Source organism: Mytilus trossulus, chromosome 10 (genome assembly GCF_036588685.1).
Source record: "Mytilus trossulus isolate FHL-02 chromosome 10, PNRI_Mtr1.1.1.hap1, whole genome shotgun sequence".
NCBI classification, from domain to species: Eukaryota; Metazoa; Mollusca; class Bivalvia; order Mytilida; family Mytilidae; genus Mytilus; species Mytilus trossulus.
In genome coordinates this window covers 27,941,468-27,951,292 of record NC_086382.1, presented here as the reverse complement: position 1 = coordinate 27,951,292, position 9,825 = coordinate 27,941,468, and the positions used below count along the sequence as shown (strand labels likewise).

At 30.4% G+C, this 9,825-nt stretch overlaps 1 long non-coding RNA gene across 3 annotated transcripts; it reads right to left on the bottom strand.

Annotated features, from left to right (window-relative positions):
* Nucleotides 1-282: 282 nt before the first annotated feature.
* Nucleotides 283-7,538, bottom strand: LOC134687145 (uncharacterized). Of its 3 annotated transcripts, none has more exons than XR_010101733.1 (4): nucleotides 7,469-7,538; nucleotides 3,939-4,163; nucleotides 1,089-1,241; nucleotides 283-406 (listed from the first exon to the last, which is right to left on the bottom strand). It is a non-coding gene; the product is annotated as an uncharacterized LOC134687145 (long non-coding RNA). The 3 variants fall into 3 exon arrangements; XR_010101732.1 differs by having other exon boundaries at nucleotides 3,950-4,163; XR_010101731.1 differs by lacking the exon at nucleotides 1,089-1,241 and having other exon boundaries at nucleotides 3,950-4,163.
* Nucleotides 7,539-9,825: the final 2,287 nt, after the last annotated feature.

Genomic DNA, 9,825 nt, shown 5'->3' with positions numbered 1-9,825 from the left:
GGGTGTTAAAATATTTTGATGTTATTTGTCACTTGTTTGCTTAATATAGTTGACAATCTGTTGAAAGTTTTAATTAGACTTAATGTTCAAAGCACAAAGCCATGTACACTATTTCAACAAGTTAAAAGATCTGATGGCAAACAATTTCAGGTGACTAGTTTTTTGGACTGGTTATATATGTTAATCAATGGGGATATATCAATTAAGGCAAACGAATGTGTAAAGGGATTGACTTGAAAGTAACATGAAAACAAGATCTTCAAAAACTTTACTGACTTCTTTTTAATGTGCTTCTTCAACAATTCACAATTTTTCACTTCCACCAGATCTTGCAAGTCCACTTGTCAGGTACTTTCATGGTTTGCACCTTACTTCTAGCTCACTTTTCATCATAGAAATTATCTCACTGTAATTAAAAAGTGTGTAATAAATATATAATTTAAAGAATATCCTAAATCTACGAAACTGTACACAAGCTAAATTATTTTTGCAGAATTTTTACTTTTGAAACTTTTGTGAGTTAAAAGAAATTATATTAAGGCACATTTGTTTGTTAGAGGTGAAGCAGGGGAGAAAAAGCCAGTCTTACTAGGTAATTTGATATTGCTCAACCCAAGGCATTTAATTGAAATGAAAATTGTCAGGTATAACTAAAATTGGGGTCTTTTCTAACAGATATAAATAGTATTTTTGTTGAAAATCACAAGAATAAATTGCTGCTAAGTCGGCTGAAAAATAAGTTGGTTTACATAAATAATGTTAAGTTGTTACCATCAATAAACACTTTCAGAAAACTATTAAATATTACGATTTTCTTTAAAAATTTGAGATATGCAGTTATTTATCTATATATAAACACAAACAAATAAGATAAATAAGTTTCATTTTAGTTTTGTTTGATCGGTGGTTTCTTCCATTAATCATACACCCCACAACAGCTCCCAATAGTAGTGGAAAACTAAGACTTATATCTAATCACATGCTGTTAAATGGACAATAAAATGAAATCCTTGTGGATCAATATCATATTTCCTAGTGAGGCTTGTCTTCACTATTTCATCTGTGACAGACAAAATATAGGCATATACCACATGATGTGTCTTTTAAAACTTCTTCCCAGTACTGTGTGGTGATCATAGCTGAAATCATCCTGCACTCCTGTGAAGCTGAAAATTCTTTAAGCTGTCAAGTGAAACTGAAAATTCTTTAAGCTGTCAAGTGAAACTGAAAATTCTTTAAGCCTAGAATAAAGTTGGAATACAGGTGTATTAGTTGCAGAATAACATTTTATATACTCTATATATAATTGATACTAGGATTTGTTCAATGAACATTCATAACTATGTTTAATAAATATGACATTTTTTTTCAGCATATATACTTGACAGCATAATTAACATACAATTGTGGTCAATTTCACAAAACACTAGTTCATTGTAGTTTAAGGTTTCATCAAATAAATGTCTCTGAATATTGTACAAGTGGTATTTTTGTTGTTGTTGAATTCACTATAAAACTAAATTAAAAGCCATGCCAATTCATTAAGGGCATACGATACAGTTTTGATCCTGTATTTACAAGTTCATGAAAATTTGCATATAGACTATTTTTTACCTGATTTAATTGAATATGTAATAAAAATATACCTTTATGTGCTACTTTTTGAGTAAAATGAGGTCGAAATTTTGTATATTGGCTCAAAATTCAGATTTGTGGCCGTTATTTCTTTATCGAAAGAAAGATACAACTTTTTTGTTATAAAAGATAAACACAAATAGATTTTTGTTAAATATTAATAAATCGTTAATTTCTGTATTTTATAAGTATCCTAAAAAATATGCAATTTTTTATTCAGAATAACTCATATTTATCAAATGTTTATAAAATTGAGGAAAAAACGTCATTTTTTGCTGCATGTTTATCAAAATTAAAAAAAATCCTCTATTTATAGTTTTATAAAATTTGGGTCACATAATCTCCCTGCAAAATGAAACAAATTGCTGTTTTGAAAAATAGGGGTCCATGAACTCATTTTCAAATTAAATCAGTTTGAATGATAAAAATCAGTCGAAAAATGCATCTTTCCCCGATATGTCAAAGTTTGACGTCGTCAAAATAACATTCTAATGCAATTAGTTTGTAACGATAATTTTCATTGGACGTTGATAAATATTTTGAGGAGTTAGATCCCACGTTCTACCAGTCCGTAACTAAGAAAGCCACCATTTTGAATTCTGGGATATGTAATTTTTCAAAAAATAAACAAGATATTTACATTTTGAGCCTCAAAATCTTCTTTCAGTCTATATTAAAACCATTCTGAAGCGTACGAAAAGTAAAAATATGTTTAGTATTCATGTTTGACACCCAGAGTAAACACATGACGTCACATTGTTTAGATGCTAAAGACAATGCAACAGTTTCGCGGACTTTTTCATTTATGCCATTTTTAAGCCAAAATATTTATCAAATGACAATTATTTTAATATGTGGCATTAGAATGGAGATAACTGTATTGTATTTTAAGCTTGGCCTTCGTAAAACTTGATTTTACTGTCGCAAATATCCGTTTACCTATCTCCGCACCAAGTCGCTAGGTAAACTCAATTTGCGACAGTAAAATCTACTATTACGAAGGCCAAACTTAAAATACAATACAGACATCTCCTAATTTTACGTTGGCAACGTCATTACCTCCCCTGTAACTGTATCGTATGCCCTTAAATACTTTTTGTTCCATCCTATATTTTTAGGCTTCATATTTTATTATTCACTAGCTACATTAATATTGTAATTAGTTTTGGTTTGTCTGAAAATTCAAATTCAAACTGGTTTTCCAAAAACTAAACTATCTTCATATATATAAATATCATATATATATATAACACAAATATCACAAAAGTGGAATGCATGAACCTAAATTAAGGACTTTTGCTATATTGTTTTTTTTGTTGACATTTCATAGGTAATGTAGGTAATGTAAATGTACATGAATATAACTGTGTTAAAAAACTATAAACTTTCTATCCATTTCATAAAAGTTCTAACTAGAAACTTGAAATTGTAAGTCTACAATGTAGGTGATCAAGTGATCACAGGTACCCCTGGTTGCAAAAACACTCTTACTGTAGTTGCCACAAACCAAAATCACAATTGAGGGTGACATATATTTCAAGTTTCCTCACTTGTGTTAAATTATAATGAAATTGAAATAGATTTTTTCAAATGGTGCATAATATCAACTAGAAACACAAAATAAATCCAAATTTCAGGTAAATAAGGGTAATAACTCAAAATTAAACTTGATCTGTCATTAATGAACCAACTTGCACTGTGTTCTTTAACATTGTTTAAGTTAAAAATAGTTGGCAAGAGATTTTTAAAAAACTTCCAACATTGTCCAAGGTGGATAATTATATAAGGGGCATTATTTTTTAGTCATAACTCTTGATAACAATAAACATCAAAGTTATCATAATCAAACTTGACCAGTATAATATTATACAAGACAATATGTTCAAATTTTAATAAGATTTGGTGATCATTAATTATTATCATCAGGAAAAACATGCCAAAACCCACCTCTAGTAGTAAACAAGGGACAAAACTCTTGAACAGTATATGTTAAAACCATTAATATCAAAATCAACCTGTACATGTAGGTTATCATGGTTATTAAGGTCCTAGAATGATGTGTTTAAATTTCATCAAATTTGGTCAAGTGATAATTTAATAAACATCATAAAACTAAAATTTTGAATGGTGGACAAACAATATACATGATATACTGACAATCATGTGCATCAATAAATGCCCCATCTTTTCAAGATACGAGGTATGATAATAATTGCGAGTCAGGAACATTTCAATACTTGCTATCATTTTTAGTAGTAAGATATTTTCTGAAAGGTGCAATAAAAGTCTTTTACAATATATACTTTTTTCAAACCTTTCTGATTTGATCATGCCGTGTTCATAATTTGCATGTGATAAACAGTTCCAAGAATCCAGAGGTTTTCTGATGTTAGCCTTAAGCTTAATGTCTGTGCCTTGCCCAACAAATTTCTCCATGCATTTTCAACATGTTCAACAGTTCCTTAATTTTTCATCAATTAATACATGTAGTAATTGTATATTCTGTCAATATAAATGAGAAGGTTGACCTGAAATGTATGATTAAAGTTTTTGATTAAAGATTTCTATATATACAAATTATAATTTCTAGATAACTCCTATAAGATGTAGTGGAACTCATGTATGTACACAATGTTTTCATAAAACTTGAATGAGTAAATTTTTACAAAACAATATCTTCCTTTGAGGTAAAGCTTGAAACAAGTAATTTTAGGTATGCTTTTTTTTTATTAGGGATGTCTATTAGGCCTAAGGGATGATCAATTTAAACATACTTGGTGTTCATGGGAGGCCATTTTAAAATGGGGGGTATCCACCAATATATATATAAAAAAAAATATAATTTCATTTTTATTTTCTCCATGTTCACTCATGCATGTACATCTTTTATCGTACTTGACACTCTATCATAAAGCAGATTTTAAAGTGGGTTTACTGATTTTCATGTTAGTTTAAGATAAACAGCCTTTTTGTATCTGGGTTTTGTGGAAATAAACTCTCAATAATTTAACTAGAATTTAAAGATCAAATTTTGGAAATCACATCAGATGTAGGATATAAACAACATCAAATCTAAAATACATGATTGTTTGTATTGTAAAAAATCTTTGTTTTATCATATTCAATATATATTGGACATACAAACAACCCTGGTTAAATATTTAAATGTTTTTTTATACATGCATGTATATCTATTCTTTCATTTACTTTGTTTTGTACATAAATCAAGTAACTTAGTTTTTTCCCCTAGAATTGTTTTATATTTGTTATTTCAGGGCCTTTTTGAGTTGTTTTTTTTTACTATGCATGGGTTTTGTTCATTGTTGAAGACAATACATATGTACAGTGTGTCTATGTTGTAATGTTACACTGTTGTTTCAGATAAGAGTGAAGGTTGGTACCTATCAAAACATTCTGACGTTCAATCCAGCTGCATTTATTTGCACCTGTCCTATTAGTCAGGAACATGATGTTTAGTGGTTGCCATTTGTTGATGAGGTTTATAAGTCGTTCTCGTTTTTATATAGATTAGACTGTTGGTTTTTCTAATTGAATGGTTTCCCACTTGTCATTTTTGGGGCCCTTTATAGCTTGCTGTTTGGTAAAAGCCAAGACTCCTGGCATGTTGAAGACTGTACTTTGACCTATAATGATTTACAAATAGTGACTTGGATGGAGAATTGTTTCATTGGCATTCATACATGTCATATAAAATCTTCTTATATATCTCATGACCCATAGTTATGAACTTATATCATTCACTGAAGTTTTTCATCAGTCAAATGTATGAATGGTGACAGAACTATTTATTCTTCAATGTACATGATTACTGTAACTTATATATTTACTCATATCACTCATTTAAAGGGACACTAGCTACACAAGATATATGAAACACCTAATACATTATTTTTCTTGACTTAATCAGTAATGAAATACAAATAGTGAAATGATAATTCCTTTTTAGTACCCAATATTATAGGTTCAATTTTGTCAAAATAAGCAACAACAAAAAATTAATTATGAATTATTCACTTGCAAGTGAAAAATTCCATCTCATTGTATTCATATTCATATGAACTTTAATTTAACCCCTTAGCTTGAGATGGATAACACATGAATTGTATGTGTAAAGTTATTTAAAGGAAGAAAATGTCAACATTAAAAGTGAAACTAAGGAAAATCATTTGATTGACTGATTCGATCCACAAATAAAAATTCTAATACAGGTAAAACCGATGATAAACATACATTTTTTATCTATAATATGCAATTAAATAGACCTAGAATAATTCAACAGCACCTGTTTACCTAATCTATTTATTATTATATATATATATTTATGTTTACATCGCTTATATGGTCATCGGATGGCTATAGAAGTCAAATAGATAAATAATTAGAAGGTGTCTAGACTTAAATACACGTACACGAAATAAAGCTACATATTTTCATGCCTGTGCCTTGTTTATTGTTTTCTTTAGCCTTATAATAGTTTGGATAAATGTTTTACATTGTTATAAATCAAATATGAGAATTTGATTAGAATCGGTGAACATGAATTTGATACATGTAGCTAGTGCCCCTTTATTGTTTTACAAGTCCCTGTCATTTAACATGTAAGTGATGTGTTATATAATAACATGAAACCAGATTTTTTAAATGGTTGTCAAACTGTATATTACAGATCAGATCACAAGTTTTCTCTTTCACATTGCATGAGTGTACAAGTTTTTCTCAAAGCTGAAGGCAACATGTACAGTATATGGTTTAACATCCCCTTCATTTGAAGTCGCATGGATAGTTGTCTCCTTATTTAAATATGGAAGGAAAGAAATTAAGCATTAAGAATCATGATATTCATTGCAGGATGTAAAAAAAGGGAGAAGATACAAATATAGCAATCAAAAACAGACAAAACAATTTTAAAGACTTTGCTTATTGTTGAAGGTTGTACAGTGTTAGTGACCTATAGTTGTTAATTTCTGTATCACTTAATGTGGAGAGTTGTCTCATTGGTATGCCATATATTCTCTTTAAATGTATATATTCAAAATATGTTTTCAAAATTACAGCAAAACACATGAAAAATGTGTTCCAATTGGAATAAATGGGATAGAATATTTATTCCTACAGGTATAGATATTATGACATTGTTAAAAACAAAGTTTCCAGTGGAACTTCTGTTTGGCTAAACATATATATGTTCAGAGGCGATTTGGGGGGGAGGGGGACCCTTTTTGGGAAAAAATTTGGTTACTTATAAAGGGAATCACTGAAGCGTGACTGGAGCTGGCCCCCTCTTAGGCAGTCAGTGGGCCCCACTTGTGAAAGTTTCTAGATCCGCTAGTGATGTTTACACCGGAACCAAATATATACACTAATTTTTAGGATATATGTATCTTGTTGTATTGAACCTCTTTACATGTTCAATTTTTACCTGAGCTCCTATTTTTTCATGGAAAAAAACAAAAAAACTACAAATTTATATTATTTCAGGGGGAATAACTCCAAAACAGGTTTACAGGATTTTCTTCAAATTTCAGTAAAAAATAATACATCTTGTCATACTGCTCCATTTTCCAACTTATTTTTAAACTAGCTTATCATGGTCAGTTAAAAACTGAAAAAAACCATTATTTTAGGGGTCAAAACTTCAAAATAGATAACTGATTTTCTATACATTTTTTTTCTTCTTCTCCACTAGCTAGTAGCTATATATATGAAACCCCGTATTACTCCTGTACTTGAATTTCTTGTAAAAGTTTCATCCCTATAAATGTGGAATTTATCTTCAGAATAGGATAGATTAAAAAAAAATTGTAGAACCTACAATGCGTTCCAATGATAATGGCGGCGCCTCTTCATCAACATCGTGGTAAGTTCCGAATGGAAATGAGTATTTTCCGATTAATTTTTTTACAAGTGTGGACACATATCGGTGTGGATAGTAAAGTAGAGAGCACTTAGGGCAGAGATGAGCATGACGTAACTATGGTTAGATGCCCAATGATAAAGGGAGAACTTGCAGTACTAAATGTATTTATAAAGAGAGCATCTGTTCTACGTATGAAAATATGGTTCCTCTATAAAGGGGGGTTAAAGATAAGTTATATTAGATTAAGTAATCATGTTAGATTTGTGTAAGTATGTTTGAGTTTCATCATCACTGAGTTTATATATTAGTCATGTTGTATCCTCTTTAAATGTTGTTTGAGCTATTTCTTTGTCTTTTACATATGGTTCAACTTGAAGGTCTTCTATGTGAAGGTGTGTGCAACGATGAGTCAGCTCGCCTCAGTTTCAGACTGAGACTACTGCACGTTATAATATCATGAGTCTCGCTTTCAGATAATTAGCAAAAAGCAAGAAACATATACAAAAAAATAAAAACTATGTGTTCCGGGGTTCCACATAAGTATATTATTCAACAACCTGACTGTTTCGGCAAGTAACTATAATCTGAAAGAGATGTAACAACTTAATTGTCGCTGAAATTTTCTACTTGCTTAGAGAGAAACTTCCGATATACTGTCATTACTGACATACAATGATATGAAATTAGTGTTCTGCTTTTGTGACGAGAATGTCCAAAGAGAAAAGCTGTCCGGCGCCGCGTCATCCTTTAATAGATCAGCTCGAGATTATTATTTAGTTTAGAAACACTAAATGCTCCTTCGATGAAAAGCTGGGAATAAAACTATTTTCCAAGGTCTCTAAGTTTATCTCTGGTATATTTTCATCCACATAAATCCTTTCCTATGATAAAGTAGTCCTAAACTTTGAAAAAGCTTTAAAAGACCGAACAGCCTATTCAGTTCTACTAGTGTCTGAGTAGTGATTTCCCCCTAATAATTTTGTGTGAAGGTATTTCATGATTTCAGGAACAAAATACTATGAAAAAATAGGGGTCACCGATTTAGTTTTGTCACTATAGCCACCTTGAATTTTGATTGGAAAATAAACTTTGTTATTAATATTTTAAGCATTTATACCGTACTTATAGGATAATTATGATGGTTATAAGTACTTCTATTATATCATTATATTAGGGAACAGTGCTTATCTTTTTTACTTTGAATAAATTATTGTGAACTAATCTAAGTAATTTTATTACACATTTTCCATAATTTGGTGATTTCAAAGGGATGCTTCTTTATATAAAAAATAATCATTTTCGATATTGTCTTATGCTTTTCAACTACAATTGCCGTTATTCGAATGCGGTCTCGGCTGTATATCTGGAAGTTCCATCAAACATATACCATCTTTATAATTTATAATTTATAAGGTCAACAATAATAAATCAAATAAAGTGTTAGTCTCATGGTATATGGTGGTTAGGCAGCAGTTTTAATTTCCGGATTTAGGATAAAAAAAAATTATTGGCTTCAACATAGTTGTACCGTTTTACCCTATGAGAATAGTATAACTCCATACCATCTGCAAAATGTGTATCATTGCTGTGTTATTTTACTTGAATAAGATAACCTCATACCATATACTAGCATGGTTATACTACTGTGTTACTCTATTTCAATAGAATAACCCCCTAACATGTGTTAACATAGTATACCATACCCTCTATTGAACAACGTAACCTCACTAACATAAGATCTATTTAATAGGATAACCTCAGTTGCATCGGGTGCAGGAAAATATTAACTTTTTTGTATGAGGCTAAGAAACTGGGGAAGGGCGAGTTTCTACTGATCCCTTCCCCAGTTTTGCGCCGAATACAAAAAAAAGTTCATAGTTCTATGAAATTGACCTAATATTGTTTATAAATATGGCGGCAATTTGTTCAAGGTTATGGTTTCATGACTTGAGTTATTTTGAAATTGTTTTTTTAGATCACTTCTTTTTTTATTGACTTTTTATTTACATTGTGTCATAGATAAAATGTATTTGTTCAGTGGCGCTATATTCACGTGCCGTTTGTTTTCATGTGTCATTTTGGTCGAGTTAAGCCATTTCAATTGATATTTTTATAGAGTGGCTTATATGTTGTGATGTTACACTATTGTTTCAGTTAAGGGTGAAGCTTGGTACCTATTAAAACGTCTAAACCCGCTGCATTTTATGCACCTGCCCCAAGTCAGGAACCTAATGTTCAGTGCTTGTCGTTTGTTGATGTGGTTCATAATATATGTTTCTCGTTTCGCTTATTTTTTATATAGAAAACAGCGT